Source organism: Homarus americanus, unplaced genomic scaffold (genome assembly GCF_018991925.1).
Source record: "Homarus americanus isolate GMGI-L3 unplaced genomic scaffold, GMGI_Hamer_2.0 scaffold45562, whole genome shotgun sequence".
Taxonomy (NCBI): Eukaryota; Metazoa; Arthropoda; class Malacostraca; order Decapoda; family Nephropidae; genus Homarus; species Homarus americanus.
In genome coordinates, this window is record NW_024744839.1 from 1,186,480 (window position 1) to 1,214,265 (window position 27,786).

Sequence of the window (27,786 nt, forward strand, 5' to 3'; positions counted from 1 at the left end):
TAACTTAAAAGTCATTTATAATGTGTCTGAGACCCACTGCATTATGATCAACATTATTATTACTATGTAGTCTACATATTTACCGCCGCCCTGCAGTGTACCCCCAGCAGGAGCACAGTTCTTCATGTGCCGTCAACACACACACACACACACACACACACACACACACACACACACACACACACACACACACACTGTCTGCAGGAAGGTTCTATAAGGAATGTCTCTCGTTTCTCTTTGCTCAGTAAACAAACCGAAACTTTCCTCCGGAAACCCAAATGTAGCGACTGTTGTGAGAGGCATGAACCATATCTATGCTGCCGCGGGTTAATGCACCATACTGACGGGACCACAGGTTAATGCACCATGTTGACGCCGCTACACTGTAAGAATCACTGTACTTGGGTATGATGTTTCGGAATAAAGAAATGGACATATAAGACTCTAACGTTACATATTGTTTGGGTATGATAACAAGATGTGTCCTCAGGTTACAAGAGAACACAAATGTAAACAAAACCACAGCCGACCTCAGCAGGTAACCAAACACCTCAATCTACTGCACTATAAACAGCTTCCACTCATCCATGGCCACACACCGTCATCCAGCTTCCACTCATCCATGGCCACACACCGTCATCCAGCCTCCACTCACCCATGACCACACACCGTCATCCAGCTTCCACTCATCCATGGCCACACACCGTCATCCAGCTCCACTCATCCATGGCCACACACCGTCATCCAGCTCCACTCATCCATGGCCACACACCGCCAGCCGCCCGTAGACTTGTTGTTTACTCACTTCAAATATTTAAGGTGAGTAAATTTCATTACCCTTAATTTCATCGTTAAAAACCCGTATTGTTGGGATCACCTGAAGAATGTGCACCCCAGCTTATTTCACCTAAAGATTAATCTACCTAGACTAACCTGATCCCTTCAATAGCGTTAGGTTGGTTAATCTTTAGATGATATAAGCTGGGGTGGAGATTATTCAGGTGATGTTTGTTGTTCTGATGCACTACTGACGTAAACATACACAGTATAATACCTATAATATAAACACTGGTCCAGGACACTCATGAAGGGCCGGGCACCTGTAGTATGTTGCTTACTACAGACGATGGAGACCAAGGACTGGGCTGGGCGGGGCGACACCTGCAGGGTCGTGTGCGAGGTAACCCGACCCTCAGCCCACCACTGCCTCCCACCCTCACCTCACTACCACCGCCCCCACCACCAACACCGCCACGCCCTCAGACTGCGTGGTAATGCGTGTAGTGGTGAGGTAGAAGATGAGGGAGGTGAGGTGATGAGAGAGAAATAATGGTGAGGAGGAGAGTGAGTGACCTAGGAGAGCGCCGCGAGCCGTGACCAGCCCTGACCCACGCTGTTGACCCTGGCCTTCAACCCACCCACACACACCACCACCACCACACTCACCTCTCTTCTCTTTACGTAAGCCTCTGTACACCGGCGAGGCGTGCTGAAGATTTTCTGGCCAAGCGCAGTGATATCAAAACCTAACCTACAGCAACCCAACATAACGTAACATCACATAGCCTAACCTAAACTAACTGCTACAGTGTCATGGAATTACTAAGTCGACTGCATCACATGAACTGAGGAAAGACAAATTCTACCACAATAAAGATCTTGCAGTTACCTGTCACCACCAAGGACTCTACCACACAACTGCCGCCACACAGTTTACATCACCGAATAAAAACTCTTATGGACAAATTAAATGGATTGAGTAGTTTTATTCCTTTCTTAAATTACTAAGTTTTTTGTTTACGATCACATTAAGAATCTCCACCCCACCTAGTATCACCTGAAGATTAACCACCCTAACACTAACCTACACCTCCTAAACTATTAAGCCAAAAATCAGCGTCACACAACATCTTACTTAACTGAACCGAAGGAAAGTACTACATCATCTTCACTAATTAAGAATCTCAGTTTAGAGGGAGAAAGTAGCCCCCTCACAGTACCTCCCCCCTCCCTCACAGCACCTCCCCCTCCCTTTCCCTTTCCACCCACACACCTTTTTCTTCATCACATACCCAGGAGTTTAATATTTACATGAGTACTTACCTGAGGGAGAACCTGAAGGTGGAAAACGAGCACACCTTCCCCTGGGGCCACAACACCTGCACACATCCCACGGGTAACAACAACCCCCCCCCACCCCCATACCCTCCTCTCCCCCAACCCTCCCCTACACCAGACCTCCACTCCTCCCCGTCACCACCTCCTCCAGTTGACCTGCTAGTGAGGTACAAACTCCAGGTAAAGTAGGAGTCTCTGGTAATGAGGTGAAACTCAGGTAGGTGGTAATGAGGTAAAGGTGGAGGGTCTCGGGAGCTGATCTCATCACACACCTGATGGCTCTTGACAGATGGCCAATTGGGGTACAGTCTGGTGAAGTTAACGTCTGGCTTTAAGTCTTAGGGTTGGCTCTTTAGTTATAGTGAGTGGAATTTTAAATTTTAGTAAGTGGATCTTTAAATTCTAGGGGACGGGTCTTTAAATCTTAGGGAATGGACCTTTAAATTGTACGGAGTGGGTCTTTAATGTGTCTTTTTCTCTTTGTTATAACCGTCTATGTACCTTTACTGCCCACATAACACAATCAACAATAAATATAATACTAAAATCTCTTCCTTGTACGCCAACAGAATTTGTTCTTAATAGACAAATGTTTCTTAAACCATCCATTTACCCATTGCCTCTTCTTCCCCAGTTTATTCTTTCATTCTTCTGCAGTTGCTTCTAATGTTCTTCTATAGGCAGGTCCTTGTTGTTCCCGGACTCTTAGACTAACAGGTCCACGGCTCGAGGTCCCAGTGAGAGTGAGGGCCCTTAAATCACACTGATGGCCCTAGACCTGAGCCCTAACAACGGGTATAAATCAGTGGTGGGTTGGGTGGGTAAGTGGGGGTAGAGTGGGGATGGGTGTGTTGGGTGGGAAGGAGGGCGAGTCGGGGTGGGTAGGAGGGCGAGTCAGGGTGGGCAGGTGGGTGGTGAGGAAAACTATAGTAATTAATGCACACTATACAACACACCTGACAAATACCTGAGAGACTTTTTAACACCTGTTTTGAGAAATATATTACAGTGCTAAGTATACACCCCCCCCCCCCACACCCAGAGGGGTCGGCCTTACGAATCTGTCTCAGCCACGAGTCCTTTTGTCTTCCTCAGCCTCTCTCTCAGGTGTTCCTCAGTCTTAGCTTTTGTCTCCCCCGCCTCCTCTCGCTGTGTCCCATGAACATAACATTTCAATCTACTCTGTTTTTAAGAAGTAGAAGAAGATAAACAAGAAGATTAAGAAAACATCCCGTCACCTTACCTCATTAACACAGGCCAAAATCTTACCTTACTCTCCTCCCTACACGTAACTCAAGGCTCCTCCCTACACGTCACTCAAGGCTCCTCCCTACACGTCACTCAAGGCCACTCTAATATCTCGCCGCGTCAGGCCCAAAACTTTTTATTATGCCACGTATACAAAATTCTCAACCGAGTTATGAGAGAAGTTGTTCCTGCCCATCTGTCTATTTACATATGTTAAGTGAGTAATAGCATGTAAAATAGTTGAGGTATGTCTGAAAAATGTAACACGCACACACACACGCGCACACACACACACACACACCTACCTTGACATTTTAACCCAACAGTAATTAGCTATCAATATTTTTCCCCTCCATCATCCAAAACATTTTCTCTTCTTCAGAACTAACACACACAAAACATTCAGCTGGACAAAAACAATTGGGAGGTTATGAGTGTGATAACCTTGAACAAATGTAATCACGAAAAAGAATGACATTGTTTTTATTAGAGATGGATCAATTGTCAGAGCCTCGCTGGAATTTGCCAAGGTTGTCGAGTGATTCACAGCTGATATTTGTCCACGTGTACTTCTTAATCATCAAGGTGCTTAATTAAATCACTGTGTGTTATTGGATGGTGATTGAGGTAAACATCATCTTCACTACTTAAGAATCTCAGTTGAGAGGAAGAGAGTACCCCCCCAGAGTTCAGTCGATTCATTTTTCTCAGCTGTAATCACAAATGTAAACTACTTACCTGCTTTAACATTACACGTCAGGTATAATCATTTTCACATGTGCATTTAAAGCCAACAATAATTGATGTGCTCGCCTTTCTCTATCTCCCCTCTCTCTAAATAAAACTTTCTCTTGTGTATCAGGGAAAGTTTTCTTACATTCTGCCATGACATCACAGCTTAAAACCAACGCAACGCAAAACGCTTAGAAACCTGCCCTAAATACCTCACGCGCTTCAGCCAGTTACACACACGCACTCCGCTGTCGTGTTTACCATTCCCAAGAAGACAGGATACACCGCCACACCTCGCTACCCCGTGTAAACAGTAGTACCGGTACACCCCTCAACTACTTCACCTTGTACCTGCCTTGGCTCTTGTCTATCAACTATCTGGTCTTCCGCCCCAACTCTTTGCCAGGAGTTGGACCGAGGGAAACAGAGACCTCGAGATAGGGAAGGAATTGATACTATAGTGAAGCCTCTTATTTAACGGACTATATGTGTGGGAGGTTAGTCCGTTAAATCAAAGTCCGTTAAATAATGAACTTCCTACTAATGAACTCTATGAGAGGGTAGTCCGTTACAAACGTTCCTTCTAACGGACTATATAAAAAGGGTTGTCCGTTATATGTGAAACGTCCTTCTAACAGACTGTACATAAAGAGGTTTTTCCGTTCAATTGATGTTCGTTATATGGAGGTTCCACTGTATCTCACAATAAAAACCCCAGCGACCCGATTCTTAAAAGACTCGTACAGATATGCGGACTTTTCCTCCTGTAGTGGAAGATGTGAGAAAATATCAAACCAGGTTATTAAAGTTACGAGTAAAATGGCGTCGATATTACTCAAGAGACTCACGTAACTGCAAGCATTATCCCCACCAGTTTGGGAGAAATATCTTCACACCGAAAGGATATTGAAAATTTTAGAACGGATCGTCTATTGCTTGCCACCTGCACCAGCTGAGTTACATATGGGTGCTCACGATCTTCATATTATACCTGAGTTACAATAATACTTGAACTATACGTCATTACCCCCCCCCCTACCACCACCTGCCACTCCAACAGGGTATAAGAATGCATCTAGTTGTGTACACTCTGACTCTACAGTATATACGCTACTTCGACGCCATCTTTTTTGTTAGGATTTAGGTGAGTAACTTCCATGAATTCTCTAATCACTAGTTAGGTGAGTTATTTAGTTTAAGAAGGTTAATCCAATCAGCAAGGTTCTTTTTTTTCTCCGGTGATTCCGTGAAAGAATGTGGCCCCAGAACAAGTACAGGTGCAGGTACCCAACATAACTTAACCTAACCTAATATAACCTGACTTTACCTAACACAACCTAACCTAACTTAACCTAACCGTGGCCCACAGGTCATCTCACCGTATCGGGAGGAGGGCACAGTGTGGGGGAGTGTGTGGTCATCTAGGGCGTTTACAGCCAGCAGGTCGTCCTCAATGCATCTCTCTACCTGCCAGGAATAAAAACGCCGCCACTACTGCTTCTCGTAGTTGTGTTTACGCTTCCCTCGTGTCAACAAACAACACCAAGCGTAGATACATGAAAGGTGTCATCCCACGTGGACCATCGGCTGTGTAGTGCGATTTTGACCATCTTAGTTAAATGATCAGGTTAGGTTAAAACACATAAAACAGACGATCGCCCAAATGGGATGTAATCAATGGAAACAGTACACAAACATCACACAGGAGCAGCACAAGTTTCACCCTGTCAATCTACCCTCCATCTGTAACTCTACAAGACTACAGTGTTGTAGCCACACGGTTGAGTAAAATTATCTTTATTCAGAAACGTAATATATTTGAAACGGGGAATGATAAAAGTTCATAATTATGCCTTCTGATAAAATAACAATGTTTTACGTCATGGCATCAATCATCATAACACAGTGTTGTAACATATCCATCAATTCAAGACGAGAGAAACGGTGTCGGTAAAAATCCCTTCGTTAGACACCCAACCAACTGACCTTCACCGTCACTGATGGCATTCTGGCGTCAATAATTCCCTCACTCAATATATATACTGTCGTGGAAGCTTGAGATCAATAGTTCCTTCATCCTTTACCGAGAAAACGTCTGCACCTTAAGCGTCTTCTGTGTATTTACCACAAACCAATACAGTTTGTGAGCAGGTGGAGAAGCGTTTGTTTAGCATATCACTTATAGGCTGCAGCGTGACCCCGATAATCAGGTTATATTATACACCTTTAACATTATTTAAGTGCTTATTTGTGGAGTTAAAAGGTAGCAGGATACTGTCTGTGTGTGTGTGTGCCAGTGTACACCCTATAATCGATTTCTTTACACCCAAACACATTAAACCAGTATGTGGTCATCTGTGAACCTCTGACACGTACCCTTACACCCAGCCCAGCACCCCCCCCCCACCTCACGTAAGAAATAGGTCACCCCGTACATACGACTCACAACACCATGAAAAACTGGTTTAAATTTGGACCAACAAACCATTTTAAGTGAAAAGCAAAAAGCAAAACATCTCCATGCCACGACACCAGTTATTCCACCCTTTCTGAGAATCGTAGAGACAGGACGTAATGGAGATAACTTATCCCCGTTCACCATACTAGTCTGTCCCTAAACACTGGTGATAACATTAACACTGTTACAGCATTCTAAACTTTATTACATTACTAATAAAAAAGAAAAAAATAATTGGTAGCAGCTCACAGGGTCGATCTTATCGGGGGGGGGGAAATACCATAGTAAACTTTCTAGTGAGGGCTGACTGGCGACGAGGGAGAGAGTAGCCAGGAGAGGAAGGAGGGGTGTGAACGCTATAGCGGGGTCGGTGCGGGCACGTACAGGTTGTCTGTGACCGACAGCCTGCAACGACGGACCTGCCGCTGCTGCCGCCACTACACACACACCCGCGGATTGCACTCCTCTCCCTCACTGCTCCTCTCACACCCTACGTTAACACCTGGGGTCGCCCACACAAGAGTGACCTTCTCCCCGGTAATGTTACTATACAAGACACTTTATAATACATAGGCACTCCTCTCTTACGTCAGTCAACACGTTACTACGGTCGTCCACACACCTGCACAGTGTTACTCTACTCACACTCATATATCACAACACAAGACGTAAACAAAACAGATCAACGTGTACTATAATTATCGTCCATATAAGAGGTGGGTGTGAGGATCCTCCACTGACTCACTGTGGACCTCCAGGCGACTGTGGTGGTGTCTGCCTCACCTCCACCAATAACGATTATAGACCTTCCTCATACACACGACGGTAAACTGTTAAAATATACTCCCTTTTAACAGTGTCTGAGGCCATCAGGGAGGTATGTCTCGGCCTCACAACAAGGTAGAGGTGGTTTACCATCTTCCCGGGAGTGTGTGAGTGTCGTCGTCTTACCTGTTGCTACAACATACCGCGCACCTCCCTCTTGGTGAGTGTGTGTGTGGACACTGCACTCACCGCCCGGCTAACCTCTTCTCACTCTCAACAATTATTTTAATTTTAAACGTATTTTCTCATCTGCACTGGTCAACAGCAGGTGGATAAACAATAAGGCTCGGTATGATCACTGCTTCCATTCTGATATACTCAAACAATACGGCTCACAGATAACACCAGGTTATCAGGTACTGTATATGAACACGAAACTTAGTGTTGTGCTTCCCTAAATAATCACTTACATATTGATAAGTGATAATCTCACTGGTCGGGACAGCCAACACGTACACACTATAGGTTACTGTGCTTACAGCAAGTATACACTGCAGAGGCAACCTTAGGCCAGTGTACACACTTACACACACAAACACTGGCTATAAAATCACAGGAAACCCTCGACATACACACACACACACTGGTCACTAGACATAATATCCGTCGTGGCATAATCACAACTTTTTCCTGCAAATGTTTTAATATCTTTCTGCTTTATTTTGTCTATTGATTCCAAATGTGGCCATCTGCCTGTGTGATGAGGCAAGAAAGCTTTGGTTATCCTTAAACCCACAGGGGGGTGAGACGACCACAAAAGAACTCGGCCGTTGTCACAAGCCACACACAACTACCTGGTGAGCGCCGCCCGCTGGTACATACGGGTCGACGGTCACAGTCACACTAAGCAGCGCGGGGCTCCAGAACCTTGTCGACGCGCTGGCTCACACCCTCCCTCCCTACCACCAGCCGGCACCACCACACCCCTTGCCTCACAACCATCTCCCTAAAACCTGTTCCCCCACTAGACTAACAACACGTGGTACAGTACTTACCTAAGCTACTCTAACACAACACTAACAAAACTATAACACCAAATTCCTTTAACATCAAAATAAACCAATAAATTTTCCCCAAAAGTAATTATACTTTCTTTGGGTGAGTCTGCGAGCAATTAAGTCACCAATCAATATATTTTCTTACACCTAAATGGACTTGGTTGTGTGCAACATCTGCCCCTGGTGACCAATCAGGATGAGCCCCTCACACACACACACTTCCAGTTAATCGATAGTGGTTCATAACAGCTCTCAATCCTTATCTCTAGTAAAATAACCCAAAGTTCTCACCAATATATACTTAACCACCAATCACCCATCGTCAACACAGAACACTGCACTCACACCACACTGATCTCTGCAACATAGTCTGCCATCAATCAATGACCCCCCACACAACTCAGGTACGTCAATATTCCCGTTACTATTCACTTTCTATCTGCGTATGTTACCTAAATAAACTGCTTCAATACCAATTTAGTAGTTTATAATGATGTGGTCACCTCACCTGTCTCCCACCAAGGCTACGTGATCACAACAGAATCTCTCAACACCGTTTAACCTTTTTATAATAAACTGAGCATGATGAGCTGCATAATAAATGAGTAAAATAATACAACTATGACAGCTTGTACTAATTATACCACCACTATTATTATTACAACAACAACTACTACTACTACTACTACTACTACTACTAATAATAATAATAATAATACAAGAATAATAAAATAAATAATATAATAATACGATATCAAATACTTCACAACAAAAACGTATCAACATCAACCATGACTCCTGCAGAACTATTACAAACTATGCAACAAAAACACATTAAAGGCGAGGCAGGCAGCGGGTGTGAGCCACAAAGCCTGGCCGCCAGCTCTGGCTTTTCCACACAGTGACGTCCTGGTGGGAATTGGCCGCTCCAGGGCTAGTTTAGGTTAAGTTAGTCGGCAAGGCTGGATGGTTGGCAACACGTCAGGGTTTGTCGTGTGGCTAGAATAGAGTAATCCAGACTAAACAAATAAGTTTCATGTGGACTCTTGTAATGTACGTAGGTTAGGTTTTCCCAGTAGTATATCCCGACTCTAATGAAACTTGTGAAAAAAATAAGAAAATTACACAGAATGAGACTAAGTGTGGCGACGCTCACCAACCCTCCATACCTTTAACTTACTGAACAAACACCACATCGTAGAGATAGTATATGGACGGACGGATGGACGGACAGATGGACGGACGGACGGACAGATGGACGGACGGACAGATGGACGGACGGAGGACACCACCACTACACGTGTCTCGTTCTTGGCCAGAGGACAACAGTGGAGGTAAAAAATAAATAATAATTATTGGTCACGGTGATAATAGTCCACTTAAATGTCATCATCCACTTGACGTAAGACCACATTATTGCCCTGACTCCCCACCCACCCTAACTAACCTCCCTTCTCCCCAACCTTCTCCTTTTTCCCTAAGTCTTCCCCACCTTTCTCTTCCCCTTCCCCAACTAACCCCAGCATCCACCTTCCACAAGCCCCCTCCCCATACACACCTTCCCCTTCCCCTAACCATCCCATCCCACTTCAATCCCCCCTTACCCTACCCATCGTCCCTCTCACTGTAGTCTACCCATCAGACCACCAATATCACGACGTCCTTGGTGAGAGGTGGAGGAGCAGTCGTAATCACTGAGGCAGATTAATCGTCGTCCCCCTCCAGTACAAACAAACAAACAAACAAACAAACAAACAAACAAACAAACACAAACACACACACACACACACCTAACCTAATATACACCTTACCACTACCCCCACAGAGGAAGTCATTACGTGAGCCAAGATCGCCACTACGAGAAGCACAACGCCAGTCGAAGTAATTGGGTCATGATCATTACACTCATTACGAATACAAAAAATATGACCTACATATTGATGTTTTCGCCACCAACGTCTGCCTCAAACCTGACGCCATTCATTATTTATTTATCTATCTCTGTCTGTCTGTCTATATATCCATCCATCTATCTATATACTTCCATCCATCCATCCGTCTATCTATATACTTCCATCCATCCATCTATCTACTTCCCTCCACCCATACAACCATCTATCCGTCTATCTTCCGTCCACTCTACACTAGCTGTTGGCAGTATGGAGGGAAAAACAACTCCATGTTTCCAGAGATAAACTGTCTGAAATTTGACGCCGACCTTCAAGACTGAGAACAAATGATTAGTTTTTCTCATTATCTCTCACCGTCTTTCTCACTATACTTCTCTCTCATTATCTTTCTTTCTCTCGTTATCTCTTTCTCAGATTCAACCCTTGAGTACAGGTACTACGTTAAAGCCAATGAGTACGTGGACTCTTTAAACTTTCACGTCCTAGGAGAAATAAAACACACTGACTACGTTCTGCACTGGACTCTCCTGGACTCAATGGATTACGTACTCAGTCAAGACGAAGAGAACATGTGGTTGAATGTTGTTGTTAACGATGGTGATATAGTGACAGTGATGAGAGGAGGGGAAGGTGATGGTGAGAGGAGGGGGAAGGTGATGGTGAGAGGAGGGGGAAGGTGATGATGGTGGGGGGAGAGGAGGGGGGTGATGGTGGAGGGTGGTGGGGTGAGGAGGAGGGAAGGGATGAGAGGAGGGGGGTGATGGGGTGAGAGGAGGGGGAAGGGTGATGGTGGGGGTGAGAGGAGGGGAAGGTGATGGTGGGGGTGATAGAGGCGGGGAAGGTGTGATAGGGAAGAGAGACGTGACAGTGGAGGTAGCGGTGTGACTGGAGGTTGGTTCCTCTCCCCTACAAGGCCACACAGCCACAACATGACCCCCCCACACACACACTTATCAACAGGTTTCAGCATACATTCAGTAAATGATGTGGGAAAATTATTTAATAAATTTAGGTAATGTAAGATAGACTCATCGCTGCTGTAAGATAGGAGAGCAAACATACCTCACGCTCTATATACCTCTATCAGTCGGGTCAGACAGAAAGGGCAGGTACTCCAAACAACATGATATTGTCAAGTAAACGATGTTGATGAAGAACCACCACCACTCTTGCCTCATGTTAGGACACCTGGGGAGAGCCCTGTATTGTACTCACTACTATAACAACATTGCCAGCACGAACAATCAACATCGCCAGGCATTTTCTTCAACCCTGCAACGACAAACAAACGCCCGCCTATAATGGTGCTCTTTATATAAGTACTAACTCCCTGCCCCCCGCAATGACACGCTGTTAGTGGGTTACGCCAGACGAAAACCTGCAGTGGCGAAAGTTACCCCCCCCCCTCCCGTCTGCCTGCGGTGGTGCTTGAGTATACTACTTTCCTCAAGTCAACCCTGAGATGAGCATTAAGAAGACGAGGTAATGTGGAGGTGGAGTCGGCGGCCGCCCAAGATTATGACCGGCACAAGCACCCCAGCCAGCCACGTCATACCCCCCCCTCCCCAGCAGAGACTCCACCGCTCCCCTTCTACCTGCGTCCATTACCACCACCACATGCTTCCTCTCATCCACTCACTCTCCACCCTAACTTGGCCCCCCCAGCCCACACAGTCGCCCTCCTCCCACCTGTAGTATTGCTTACACCCACAGACTAAGTGTGTCCCCCCCCCACCAGTCCACTCTCTCCCACACATGTCTGGAGTCCCGCCCATCCACCCAACACACTCTCCTTCCCTCGCCTCCCACACACCCACGCGAGGCGCCTCCTTTACTCCTGCCACCCACCACCACTACTTGTATGTACACACGAGACTACACAAGGTAAGGTCAGCCGCCCTACCACCACCACCCACTCTTTAAACAAGACACCACAACCCTTCTTACCTCACCAAAGTGGACAGCGAGCGGGCATCCACCTCCTACCCTCACCTGCTAACCCCTTAACTCCCTCACACTACCAATCAGATGAACGCTAACCCCTTAACTCCCTCACACTACCAATCAGATAACGCCCCCTCTGCCCTCCCTCACACAAACACTCAAAAGTACTGTTGCCTCCCCCCCCCCTCCTTCACACGAGCGCCAACCATAAGTATAGTGAAGCCATAAGGAAGATGCAGGCAGGCAGGCAGGCAGGCAGGCAGGCAGGCACACACACATTACATCATGGGATTACTTACACCAGGAGGCAGGATGGCGGCCAGCCAGGCCGTCAATCAGTCAGCCACCCAGCTAACCAATCAGTCAGCCACCCAGCTAACCAATCAGTCAAGTCAAAAGAGCAGGACATATCATACAGATGTGCGGGACAGGAAAGCAATCAAAACAAACAAACAAACAAACAAACACACACACACACACACACACACACACACACACACACACACACACACACACACACTCAAGCAGCAATGAACATGGGACACATACAGCAGTGCAGGCCAGTCAGTCAGGCAGACAGCTAGCCCACGGCCCTGGGCAATATTTTGCAGTTGCAGACCCTGGGGAAATCCGTGTCAGGTGTGATGTACCGGGGAGGTGATTATCCCGGGCCTCACCCAGGTAAAGTCGACCATCCCGCCCACCCAACAGTGACTCGGCGTTATTTACCACCCCGTGAACACTCGCTCAAACAACCATGTACTTTATCTTCGTCAAAATATTTTTCTATTCATTCTTCCCTCTCATAAAAGTCGCCATTATGCACCCGACACACATAAAGACCATCCATCGAGTCAATAGTTTTCCTTGTTGTTTCCTCTACTAAATAGTCGCCATTGACCTAACCTAACCGAGTCACACATTAATAAACAAACACTCACGTTTAGTCCAATATCTTTACCTGGTACTATCATAGTCTATTTTCCTCCAGTATTTACCGTAAACTTAGAGACGTCAGTATGCAAATAAGACAATATTAACGAACCTTCAAGTAATATATACAGTAATAGCGAATTTTTTTTTCTTCTGTAATGGTAAACTGGAGTCAACCTGAAGCCATTACACCAAACACACATAATATTATTAATATTAACATCATTTATATTATTATTACTTCTCTATTATCATTATTATTATTATCAGTATAACCATCATCTTCCACCCTGGACTGAGAACCGCCATTAACCACCAAAATATTTAATAACTCAACTTTTTATACTATTTACCTCCAGTATAAACCCGGAGCCATTAAGCATAACTAACAGAAGCTTCTCTTTATCTTTTATGGCTCTGTAAAGCACCTCAGTAATGTATCCAGTCTGTTCTCTCTATCTTCTCCTCTCTACTCTCTCTTTCTTCTCCTCTCTTCCCCCTTCTCTACTCTCTCTCGCTCTACTCTTTCTTCTCTCTCTCTCTTACTTGCAGTCACGAAGTTGTAACTAACTAGTGAATCTTGGTCGCCGCCCCCTCCCTCCCTCCCTCCCACTCCACGCCCCTCACACCAAAACGACCTCTCAACCTCACAGCGTCACCAATAACACCAAACATTCAGATCTATTTGTCATTCCCCCTTAAGTGAAGAGTTAAACCATCATCCTCAAAGGGTTAGTCAATAATCCCCAAAGGGTTAAACCATCGTCGGTTAAACCATCGTCCTCAAAGGGTTAAACCATCGTCCCCAAAGGGTTAAACCATCGTCCTCAAAGGATTAAAACCTAATCATCAAAGGATTAAGTGATAAAAAAGTGATAAACGAACCTTTCAGAATCATTGGATTTTTTATGAGTAGACGAGATTGATTTAGCCTGCCAGCGGCCAGGTGTGACGCTGAGCTGAGGGTTGTCGAGTCATGCTAGTTAACGCCCTACGTCATGATCGCCAGCAGCAGCAGGTGGACAGACAAACGTTCCTTCAACACGTGTACAAAACCCGTTGATGGGGAGTAGAGGAAAAACAGTCAACACGAGGTAGCTGATGCCTGAAGGTCCAGTGTGTGTGTGTGTGTTTTGCTGCGATGACTGGCAGGAATAAGCGATTTAAGGTATAATGGTTAGGTTAAGTTAGGTTGTCTCTATACCAACACACCAACCAGTTCCACATGCAATCCCTCATTCCCACATAGCGACGCCCTTATTAACGTCTCTATACCCACACATCAAGCAGTTCTACACGCTGTACAACTGAAGCTTAACGTAGCGTGTTGTCTCATGTACCAACATAATGAGCGAAACCTTGGTCCCGAGTCCTCAAAGGTTCACAGAAGTTAGCGACACACACAGTACAGAATGACAGAAGATTACAGCCAAACTCCACATTAATCTAGACACGTTCACTTCGCACCAGTTAGGGGACCAAACTAACCTATACTGAGTGAGTGCGCATCCGGAACCTACAGAGGGCGTGAGAGGACAGTCACGGGTGGACGCATCAATCGCTCTAAGTGGTGATAATGTGAGAGAAAAGTATGACTGTCAGATCTACCACTCTACTGACTGTACTGTAGTGAATTATTTGACCTTCCTCCTTGTTGATCCATGAATCCTTTCTCAAGTTTTAAAAGGGAAACGACATTGATTCAAAACAGATGGAAGTTATGAGAAAATGAAGGAGGTAATACTGTATGTGGCCTTCCTTCCTTTCCCTTCTGTCCCTTCCTATCCTTTTCCTTCCCTTACCCTCCCATCCCCCCCCCCTTCTCTGTGTACCCTCCCCTCCCTTCCCAAATCAAGACCACACACCAAGACTCAACAATGACGGCCAGTTGAACATAACACAGGCAGAGGTCCACCAACTCTCCTTCACCACGAGCACACAGAATAAACAGACACAATGTAAAGAAACCAAATGGAACAACGGACGCAGAAAGCAGAAGAGATGTACGTAGATACAAGGAGCGTGCAATAACAACAGACAATAACAAAAATATTGATAACCGATGAAGCGAAACACAACAACGGCCTCGACAGATACAGCCAACGGGGAGGTGCAACAGGAAAACGAAGCCAGAGAGAGAGAGAGAGAGAGAGAGAGAGAGAGAGATCCCAGTGGTCTGCAACATCGTCGTAATGGAACCTAGTAATAACACGGGGCACCTGATAGCCCACAAAGCAGCTGCCTCGCCCAGGACAACTTACAGTAAGTGGTCTGCAGTGTATACAAACAATGTCGTGCGCCTGAACCATACACACACAGATGCACAGGCTAAATACATTCAACTACTAAAGTCCGTTCACCTCTCCTCCTGAACTACGAACCCCCGAGAGATTCAGACTCGTGAATCCGAAGCAATTTATGGATAGAATAATGTATGTCTACTGCTTCGGGTTCACCAATCTGAATGTCTCGGGGGTTCGATGGTTCGGGAGAGGTGAACGGACTCTAACAGTTGACTGTACACTTAAATATCAACAAAGCCTGGCAAGGAACTAAGTGGTCAAGAATAGAAATATATCGAGGTGTGCCAGCGAGACACCCGGGCAGTCTGAGCTCTAACTAAGGAAACAACAAGAGAACGGTGAAGTAGATTACCTGAGTGACAATAATGAACAACAACACGGCGAAGAGGTTTATGTGTAGATAACCAACAACAACACACTGGGGTAAAATACTGTATGAAGAACGGAGGAATAAAATAACATGCTGAACTAGACTGACACAAACAAACATTAAAACACACAATACTTGATAAGAATGAAGGCAGCAGGAGGGAAGGAAGGGTGTAGCACTATAATGGGTAACGAGTAACAACACACATCTGCTCGGCGAGAGAATGAGAGGCAGTCACCCAGCAGCTGTTGCCCCTCCCCCCCCACGCACCTGCACACACCTGTGAACACCATGCAGTGTCAGTCAACCCAAGAATAATTCGGTTCGGTCGGTCACAAAGCTGTACAATCAGTCAGCTTAGGGGAACTTACCTGTATCAATCAGCTTAGGGGAACATACCTGTGTCAGTCACCTGTAGAAATTTACCTTCGTCGTTGTCTCCTCCACCACACCTGTAGCAAGACTCTCCTCTTACCTGTAAAACACACAAACAACACATCAGTATAGACAATATCACACGAGGCAGATCAACAACACTAGCACAAGTTCATACAATATTAAAAAAATCAACAAAATCACGTTGCCAAAAATGGCTTTAAAAATAATAGACTGGCAATTTTGTTTTAATAAAATAGTTTCAATAATCAAAAGCATTAGGTCATGGTTGTGTAAGTAAGATAAATTAAGCGGTGGGTGAAGAGTGAATGTGACCACGTGTTCCCTGCTCTGACCACAGTAGGTGTATATATATATATATATATAGATTTATTTACAGGGGAATATGTTGCAGCCAATAGAGGCGCCACATATACTGCGGGAACAATAAAAAGGACCAATAGGAGGTGAACGTTCGTCTGGCGTAACACCCCATATTGTAAGGTGGGAGTAAACGCCAGGCGATGTTAAATGCTCGTGCTGGCGACACTTTTACAACATGGGATTAAGTGTTCAAACATCGATGTTTTCTTTTAAGGAAATAAAGTTGAGAGAGTGGAAGAATTAAACCACTACCTCACCCCTCCCCTCTCCCTCCCTCACCCATTAAACCACCACCTACCTCCCTCCCTCCCCCATTAAACCACCACCTACCTCCCTCCCTCACCCATTAAACCACCACCTACCTCCCTCCCTCCCCCATTAAACCACCACCTACCTACCTCCCCCCAATAAACCTGCCAGAGTGAGACACACCTCCCGGCCTACACTACAGGTCGTCGACGCCTCCATCACCAGAATCTCCAACAGTGACAGTCCACTGCTGGGAACTCCTTCATAGGCCTCATATTAACACAGGAGACCATAGCTGAGGGATGGAGAGTGAAAGTGAGGAGAAAGTTTGAGGACTGACAGGAGATAAAAGGTGAAAGGGAGGTAATCAACCAGTGTATATTGGCTGCTGCTACTGACCTGGAACACACACACACACACACACACACACACACACACACACACACACACACACACACACACACACACACACACACACACACACACACACACACACACACACACACACACACACTTTGTGAACTCCAGCTCATCAATCAAGCTTTAGATCCTCGTTAATAGCAATGTAGGTCCGTTTAGGTTGGGTTATGTTGTACCTAATGAACAAAGTAGAAATTGCAGTATATGTACGTAGAGTGCATAGAGAGAGAGAGAGGTTATATCTCTGTCTGTCTGTTTCCCTCAACACTTTACCTGTACAAAATTACATAACCTTCACCGCCATAACTGCTACCACCACCATCACTACCATCGCCACCTCTACTATCACCATCACCACCATTGCTACCACCACCACCATTGCTACCACCATCACCACCATTGCTACCATCACCACCATTGCTACCACCATCGCCACCTCTACTACCACCATCACCACCATTGCTACCACCATCGCCACCTCTACTATCACCATCACCATCATTGCTACCACCACCACCACCACTAGTACTGCTACCACCACCACCACTAGACTGCCACCACCACCACTTGTTTTCTATCGTGAAAAACGTAAAAGAAATCTTGAGGAGATGAGAGAAAAGATCAAGACTGAAGTAAATTGGTCTCCCTTGTGGTCTCCTGTGAAGAAGAGAGTTCTCGCCTCAACACCTGGGATGGTCTCGCGCACCTGACGACCGTGATCCAATCAACCTGGATGGTTAGGTTAGGTAAGAGCTACAGGACGTCTGCACCAACCATCCATAATACAAAATAATAACTATTTTCTTCCTCACGTTAAGTTTATTTATCGCATAAAGTCACAGGTGAAATTATACACTTGTGTACACACTCGGTAAAAGTATCTTTCAGGAGCGGTCTGATGAATCTGGAACTGAATAACCCTGTCGTCTTGCTAGTGTTGGTAGGCGTGGTCGTGAGATATTTCCGACCTATTATGGTAGGCCTAATTCAGTTATTTCAGTCGAAATATAAAATTAGTTCGTTGCATTATGACTGGTGAATAACAGTATGTCTCATGAGCCTTTATCAAAAACCTTCCTTCGTGGTGTTACTTTATTTCGCAAAAGAATTGTAAAGATACTTGTTTTACAGAGTGTACATCGTCGGAAGTGTGTCTGTGTTCCCCCCCAACAGGAACACAATCCACTTGGACACTAAAACAATTCTCCGGCCAGCTTAACGAGTGAGGTGTTCAGGTGAGTGCAGGTAAAGTAGAGGCTAAAGTGTTATTATGTACAGTACATAGTCCCGGGTGTTAGTGTGTGTCCACAGTGGAGGGAGAAGAGAGCTCTCCACACGACGCCCTCCAAGCCACAACACCTGGTAATAGAGAGGATGTGGGGAGGGGGGGTGTGGGGGCGGCTAACAAGCACCACCACACCAACACTTCACAGTATATATTTCTCCCCCACACCGCCGCCATCATCGCCAAGGGAAGTTATTGGAAGGTAAGAGTAACTCACCCTTCCCACCTCACACCTGTCCAACACGAATGTAGGACGTTTGGTTTAGGCCAACGTGGTTAGGACATAACCTTACCTAACCTCATCCAGACAGCAGTGAGACAGACAAGACACAGACAGACGGACATACAGACAGACATAACAGCCAAGATCAGCAGTTGTGTCGTGCCCATTGTTCTCATAACGCACCTTACACACACACACACGCACACTGTTGGAGGAGGTATTTTTAAGAGGGTGAGAGGGTGCTGAAGCTGTCCATCACCCGCTGTGCATTCTTATTCCCATCACATCACTCACAGTCTCTCCAACAAAGCAACGAGAGAGATCTTCGTGTGTGTTCCTGCGGAGGGCTCGGTGGCTCCCCCGCATTAACTGAACCTTACCCACATCATCTCACCTAACACAGGGATACTAACCAAACCTTAACAGAGAACTGGGACTTGGGGGAACCTGGAGTCAATGGGATTTTGTTATTTTATCAAGGGAATATATCACAGTATGAAATTTTACACCTGATGAGCATGAGTTTTACCTGAGGAATATTATCTCAAAGGTGTACCAAAGACAAACGTACAGCCGGACAAGAGACTAACGGAGTGAGAGAAGAAGATTCCGGGAAATAATTATGGCGCCTCAATCCTGTCCCACACGGGGAACACTACAACCACTACCACCACCACAAGACTACCACCACTCGCCACCACTACTGCCGCCACCACAAGACTACCACCAACACCGCACGCCACCAACCATCACCACTCGTAACCCACCACCACCAGACTACCACCACTCACCACTACCAAACTACCACCACTCACCACTACCACTACCAGACTACCACCACAAGACTACACACAACTCGCAACCACTACCGCCGCCGCCACAAGACTACCACCACTCCTGCCACCACCACAAGACTACACACACCACTCGCCACCCACTACTGCACCACAGGGCTAACACCACTCGCCACCACTACTGCTGCCACCACCACAAGACTAACACCACTCGCCACCACCACAAGACTAACACCACTCGCCACCACCACCACTAGCCACCTCCTGCTACCACCACAAGACTTCTTTCCTCGCCACCACTCTGCCACCCACCACAAGACTAACACCACTCGCCACCACCACCCACAAGACTAACACCACTCGCCACCACTACTGCCCACCACCACAAGACTACTGCCGCTCCTGCCACCACCCACCACAGACTAACACCACTCGCCACAAACCACCACACCCCACCACCACCACGTCACCCTCAGTACCCTCCTTCCTCCTTCATCCTTCGCTTCCCATGTATAATTGTTCCTTGGTCTGAGTGTTGCTCGGAGGAGACAGGATAGGCCAGCCCGAGGGTATTGTAAACCTGTACCCATGGCGTCCTACAAGTGCACCGGATATCGCAAAGTTAACCTGCAACCGGATATCGCTTCTCCGTATTTATATGCAATCCCTTAAGCTATTGTAATGTCCAGCTATTGTCATCCTTACCTACCTGCCTGCCTACCGGTCCAGTGATCATCGTAGCGTGTACATTAACTACAGACAGAGCGAGACAAGTATCGTCTTCTCCACACTATACAGACACTCTCTCCACATTATGGCAAATCTGATCACACACACACACACACACACACACACGTTACAATGCACATAAAAACATACATAAATATGCGAGAGAATCAGTGGTCGCCAGTCAACCCCAAGTACAGTAGTGTAGTGTGGTGCAGCATGTGGTGTGGTGCAGCGTGGTTTAGTATGGTGCAGCGTGTAGTGTGGTGCAGCATGTGATGTGGTGAAGCGTGTAGTGTGGTGCAGCGTGGTTTAGTATGGTGCAGTGTGTGTGTGTGGTATGTGTAGTGTGTGCAGTGTGTGTGGTGTGTGTAGTGTGTAGTGTGGTGCAGCGTGTAGTGTGGTGTGTGGCTAGTATGGTGCAGTGTAGTGGCAGCGTAGTGTGTGCAGTGTAGTGGTGCAGCATGTGGTGTGGTAGCGTGTGTGTGGTGCAAAGTGTGTAGTGGTGCAGCGTGTAGTGTGTGTGTGTGGTGTGTGTGTGTGTGGTGCAGTGTGGTTTATATGGTGCAGCGGTGGTGGTGCAGCGTGTAGTGTGGTGTGTGTGTGTGTGGTGTAGCGTGTGTGTGGTGCAGCATGTGGTGTGGTGCAGCGTGTGTGGTGCAGCGTGTGGTGTGGTGTGTGTGTGTAGTGTGGTGCAGTGTAGTGTGGTGCAGTGGTTTAGTATGGTGCAGTGTGTGTGGTGCAGTGTGTAGTGTGGTGCAGCGTAGTGTGGTGTGCGTGCAGTGTGTGCAGCGTGGTGTGGTGCAGCGTAGTGTGGTGCAGCGTAGTGTGGTGCAGCGTGTAGTGGTGCAGTGTGTAGTGTGGTGCAGCGTGGTTTAGTATGGTGCAGCGTGTGTAGTGTGGTGCAGCGTGTAGTGTGTGGTGCATGTGTAGTGTGGTGCATGTAGTGTGGTGCAGCATGTGGTGTGGTAGTGTGTAGTGGTGCAGCGTGGTTTAGTATGGTGCAGCGTGTAGTGTGTGGTGCAGCGTGTAGTGTGGTGCAGCGTGTAGTATGGTGCAGCGTGGTTTAGTATGGTGCAGCGTATAGTATGGTGCAGCGTGTAGTGTGGTGAAGACATGGACAATAACTACAATGATCGCCGCTGATGGAACTTCCGGTATTTGGGTGTTTTTTGTGTATTGTCTTACACGTCGTGGAGGGGGGGGGGGGCTGATGTCTGTACCCCCCCCCACTTACCCCAACAGACCTGGAAGTTGTGGATAAGTAGTCTGACATGTGAGGGCCTCTATCTGTCTGTGCACCTCCCACAACAGACACAAGACACCGTAGCTATTCACACCATTTATGACCCAAAAGCTTAACGCTGTTGCCTTCACTACTTAATGTGGCAGGTAGTGATGTTGACAGTCAGCAGCAGGATACTGTATTACAGCGCTCCAGACAACTCTGTCATACGGTCCGTTAGATGGAAGTTTCGTATTTAACGGACTAACCACTCATATAGTCCGTAAAATGGAGGTTTCACTGTGCGTCTGTGAAGGTCACGGGGACGACAATGTGAAGGAAGGCCTCACAATCTGCATATCATGTTTCCTGCAAAGGCTCACAAAACATGCGTGCCGACAACATCCTGGAAACCCCGTCATATGCAAGTACCCACAACTAAAACCGTACTGAGACCGTAAACTAGACGGGCGTGGCGGAGGAAGACAAAAAAAAATAAAGGTTTGATGAGGTATTTTTACGGGTTACTTCCCTTCAGAGCCGCGCTGGAGACTTTATCCTGATGCAAGTAAACAGTTAGTGGTCAAGATCCTCCCTTGACCCTTGGTGATGTCTGGTCTTCCGTGATGGTTAATACGTGTGTCATTGATTTAACAGCTTTTGTACCTTGCTTTTCATTGTAAATTATGTCAGAGTACCAGCATATAAACGAGGCACACACACACACACACACACACACACACACACACATACACAAACTATAATAGAAAGAAATACCCGACAATAGACCTTTATAATCCCAACCTCACATACCTATACCTCCAGTCCCAGACACTATCCAAAGTTGTAGAGGGGAACCTGCCATCAACATCCCTCACCCCCCCCTCTCTCTCTCGTCCAGGTCTTCCTCTCCCTCCTGAATGGTTATTATTCCTCCAAGATGGTCTCCCTCCCTCCCTCAGGATAACCCCCACTTTCCTCCAGCATCTTCCCCTTTACCCAGAAAGGTCATCTTCCCCTCCCATCTTTCAACTCCATAATCCTCCTCCTTCTCCCTCCATCCATCAATCTCTATCCCGTATTCCTCTTCCACCCAACCATCAATCCCTACCTCTACTCCCATAAACTCGCACTCCTTTTCCCTCCATCCCTGACCCCTCCCTACCCTTCCCCTCCGACCCTCCTCACCTTCCCTCCATCCCCTGACCCTCCTCACCTTCCCTCCACTCTCCTACCCTTCCCTCCATCCCCTACCCATCCCTCCATCCGCCAGCGCCTACAGACGAAAGCACCACTTCCTTCCGGCCACCAGCCAACACAAGTGACAACAAAATTTTACAGATTTCGGATGTTGTTAATGTAACCATGAGGTGCAGCATTATTTAGGGTGCCACAGAAAGACCAGCATGACGCTCTTCCACACACACACACACACACACACACACACACACACACACACACACACACACACACACACACACACACACACACACACACACACTCGAAAACAAAACCGAATAAATAAACACCAACGGCAAGAAACGAGAAAAAAATGAAACCAAGAAAAATTATCAGTGTAATAAAAAGAACGCAGCAGCAGAAGACAGCATTAGCAGGCCACTAAGTAGCAGTAGCAGACCATAGCAGCAGCAGATCACTAAGCAGCAGACCACTCCGCAGCAGGAGGCATCAGCAGACCACTAAGCAGCAGCAGACCACAGCAACAGGAGGCAGCATCACCAGACCACTAAGCAGCAGCAGCAGCAGCAGTAGAGGAGCCAGCGAGCAACACTGTGGTCGCTACTTCCCTGTCCGTCGGCAATACTGCGGTGATGGTGGACTGGCCGAGGTGAGACTGACTGTGTGTGTGTAGGGGGAGAGCCATTTCCTCAGTATGGGTCACATGAGGCCCCAGGATTAGAGACGCACTACACGTGAACAAACTAACCATTACGACTAAGGTTTAGATCTTAATGAACCCTAATGCAAGTGGTCACTACTCCAAATGACTAGTGTTAAGACCTGTCAACCTAACTTAATCTAACCAAACTTAACCTAGTCTAACTGTGGGGTTGATGTGACCTGTACCTTGTCGACGACCGAGAGGCCTATACTTACCCCCCCCCCCCCACAAAACAATTAAAAAGGTCTTCCGTCGTAAGTGTGGTATGCTAATCGCTGTAAACAACTGGTTCTGACAACTGGGTGTGAGGTGGCACGCGGAGGGAGCTACCCAGCCAGCCAGGCTCACAATGCCAAATAATAGGAAATCAGAGCAATATTCTCAACCACGCCGTCACAACTACTGTTATCTTGATATATGTCTTCCGTGTGTGTGTGTGTGTGTGTGTGTGTGTGTGTGTGTAAATACAAACTAGATCTCTATAATAATCACCATAAACCAGATGCACCACAAGACGCAACAAATAACTTCCACAACAAAAGCCTCGTCGACGCACCACTTCCTTGGGTTAATAAATCATGATATTAGAATGAGGGAGCTGGTGACGTGTGGCAGGGGACTGGGGCAGGAGGGGGCAGGGACCGGGGCAGGAGGGGGCAGGGACTGGGGCAGGAGGGGCAGGAACTGGGCAGGAACTGGGGCAGAGAGGGCAGAGACTGGGGCAAGGGGACCAGGGCAGGATGGAGCAGAGACCGGGGCAGGAGGGGGAAGGGACTGGGGCAGGAGGAGGCAGAGACTGGGGCAGGAGGAGGCAGGGACTGGGGCAGGAGGGGGCAGAGACTGGGGCGGTTGGCGGAGTCAGGGCCGTGATGACACCTTCAGTTAATTGTCGTGATGGCCACAAAGACAGAGGCAGGCTGGAAGGTAGATTAATTGGTTGACTAGCAGGTTGGCCGACTGGACTTCCTGACTGGCAAGAGGCTGACTGGGCTTCCTAGATAACCTGGAATTGACTGGCTAGGGGTACGCTGCCTAAATATGGTGATGGCTAGGAGCTGGCTGGGTTAGCTGTCTCGCTGGATAGTGTCAGGCTGATTAGTTGCTGACTTGTTCGTTGGGTATAAGGAGCAGGTGAACAGGAACAGGCCAGATAGGTGCCGTCAGGCTGTCTGGCAAGGAGATGGCCATGGACTAACTAACTTGCTGGCTGGTGTGTGGCGTCCCTCCCAGCTGACAGCCACCTGACAGCCCGTAAAAAGGCACTTGCGGTTTCTGCGAGACGCGCCGCCCACCACCCAATCACCACCCAGCCAAGAAATAAGACCTTCAGCAGCTTTACCACCCACGGAAGACAATGATACCAACTCCCCTGATTCATCACATTCCGCAACGACAACTCACGACCTGTAATTATCCCAAGACACCAGACAGACAGACAGACAGACAGACAGAGACACTGGGATCCGCTGTTTATGGACAAAAATTATGATGGGACAATGTGTGTTGTTATTCAGTACAGGAAACTTAAGTGATCTGAAAACTGGAAAAGGAGAATTGAGAGAGAGAGAGAGAGAGAGAGAGAGAGAGAGAGAGAGAGAGAGAGAGAGAGAGAGAGAGAGAGCCAATACTCAAACTCTCCTCCAGTTTCTCTGACCGCCGTGAGGGAGACACCATACACATCGAGGTACTGTAGGATCAGACACACATAACAATCGTATCTACATTCCAGTATAAAATCCCAATGTTGTGGTGATCTCTTTACCAACATGACAACCACTATATTCCCTCAGACAAAGACAGACAGTGGTAGTTCTTTGTACACTTTCAACATACCGTGTAAACATTCTCTCAGACAAACCTCAACGCCAGCATCAAGTCATAACACTGTGGTCACTCAAGGATAAGTTTAAAACCTCATTAGTTCACACACACACACACACACACAGTGGACGACTACATACTCCTAACCTAACCTAACCTAGTCCGTTATAAGGATCTCGATATAACGGACTGTATATGGAGGTTTCATATAACGGTCATCCCCTGAAAACATTGTGTGTGGCAACTATTCCAAATGAGATTCAATAATTAAACAGAAATTGAAACAATACTCAATCTGACTGAACCACGACGGCTGTGTTATTGTTTTTTATTAACGATATAACATCAAGCTGAACAAGGCTGAATTTTCACACCCCAAAGGTCGCCTGTGACAAGTTTCAAAGCAGTAGATCCTGTAGTGAGTGAGCGAGTGAGCAGGTGAGTGAGCGAGCGAGCAGGTGAGTGAGTGAGCGAGCGAGCAGGTGAGTGAGTGAGTGAGCGAGCAGGTGAGTGAGTGAGTGAGTGAGTGAATGAATGAGTGACTGGCATCAAGGGAGGCCAACTGGTTTACGACAACTGGGTGTAATGGTGACCCTTGTATGTATATGATTACCGGTTGATTTACGACATAATGGACACACACACACACACAGCGGCGGCCATCGATGACGTCAAGGCCCGGGTCCATCAATCTCAGTGGTGACGTCACAGCCTGGATGACAACACCATATATAAGAGTGGCGTTAATAACCGGAGACATGGAGATACTGATACGGATTTAATCGTACTGGCGAGATCAAGACCCGGAACATGTCTGAACAACCACGCCATCGCCAATAATGGAAAATGGTATTGGTGTTTACACAAAGGCTTAGCGGCAGCGTCGTACTGGGCGAGGGTAGGAAACCAGGGGTCAAGATCTCCAATGTTTATACCATGTTTCTCCTACCTCGAGCGAGAGAGAGAGAGAGAGAGAGAGAGAGAGTAGGTGAACGAATGAGAGAAAAAGCGGCACCAAGGCCTTTGTGTTGTCCAATAATAACTTGCAAAAGGCTGATAAAAACATAAGGTTTACCCCCCACCGTCACGACCTTTCCCCTGCCATACTCCCCTTCCCCCGTCATACCCCCTCTTCCCCGTCATACCCCTTCCCCCCACCGTCACCAAGGTCAAGTAACACGACCTGGAACGTTACATGTTATTAATTACAACTCATAAAACCACCTGTTTGGCAGCAGTAATAAGACATTCTGGCTACCATCATGTTGTGGGGCCACGGTGTGGTGGTGTGCTTACGGTGCAAATCTGGATGGCTTACCGATGCTTAGATGCCACACACACACACACACACACCTATTAAGACTCTCTATGAGGATGTGAGACTTTAGGAAGGGAGTATCCAGCCTCTAAGCTACGGTCTCAGGTTGGATGCATGGCAGGCGGGGGGAGGGAGGTGAGAGGGGAGGGAAGGAGGGAAGGGGGGACGCAACAGTCGAGTGATCCAGCAACAACCGGGCCAAGGACAGTACATGAGCGTGACACTTGTACACCACAACACTCACCCTTACACCCACCACACCACAACACACACCACCACAACACACGCACAATAGAGCGTGGCTGTCCCCCTAAGAAGATGACGAGTCTCGTTTTTACACACCGTCAGGCCGGGACCAGGAGATGAGCGAGTCAGGCGGACACAACTAAAGGTGATTATAACCCATGACGGAGCCAACACAATGACTTACCTGTACACACACACACACAAAATATAGGGTTTATATCTTACCTGTTATTTTTATGAGAAGGTTATACTCTCTCTCTGAAGGAGTTGACGGTACGAACCAATAATACATCTTTAAGTCTAACCATAAAGACTCACAGTACACCGTCAAACTTTAGTCATTACCGGCAACTTTAAGGTTCAGCCTCGGGTGTTTTTACTGCTACAGTCACTCTACGCTGGTGCCAGCCAAATGAGCCAGTCCTAACCCCGCGTATAGGACTTGGGTAGCATTAGGACTTTGGACCCATTAGGACTTTGGGCCCATAATGACTTTGGGCCCATTATGACTTGGGGCCCCATTAGTATTGGAGCCATAACTCTAATGGTAAAGGTTGGTTGGGATGTGGCCTATTAGGATTCATTCCCTTTAAGACTGGGCCCCAATTTTTGGTAAGGGGTCCATCTGGCCTGCGCGCGCATACAAATACAGATAGACAGACCGACAGACAGACAGACAGACAGACACACGGGGCCGACACAGAAATAATCTCCCTGGGGTTAATTCTCTCACCCCTTTACTGGTAACTGTCGACTCACACGGGAAACTCAGCCAGCCATGACAGAGTACGTCTCTACTCGACCCACCAAAATTAGGTAACTGGGGCGTAGCCAAAACCTGAATGAAACACGAGGCGCGTCTAATGCTCAAAGGTCCTGCTAGGTCAGTTCTTCTTCCTCTATACATTAATTACACACACACACACACACACACACACACACACACACACACACACACACACACCTTGTATATTATTT

General features: G+C 47.0%; 1 protein-coding gene across 1 annotated transcript in view; it reads right to left on the bottom strand.

Annotated features, from left to right (window-relative positions):
• Positions 1-8,226, bottom strand: part of LOC121878169 — a 45,912-nt gene extending 37,686 nt beyond the window's left edge. Inside the window, exon 1 of the mRNA XM_042384205.1 lies at positions 8,176-8,226. The gene's annotated coding sequence lies outside the window, so the exon portion shown is untranslated. The remainder of the gene's footprint in view (positions 1-8,175) is intronic.
• Between the last annotated feature and the right edge of the window lie 19,560 nt (positions 8,227-27,786).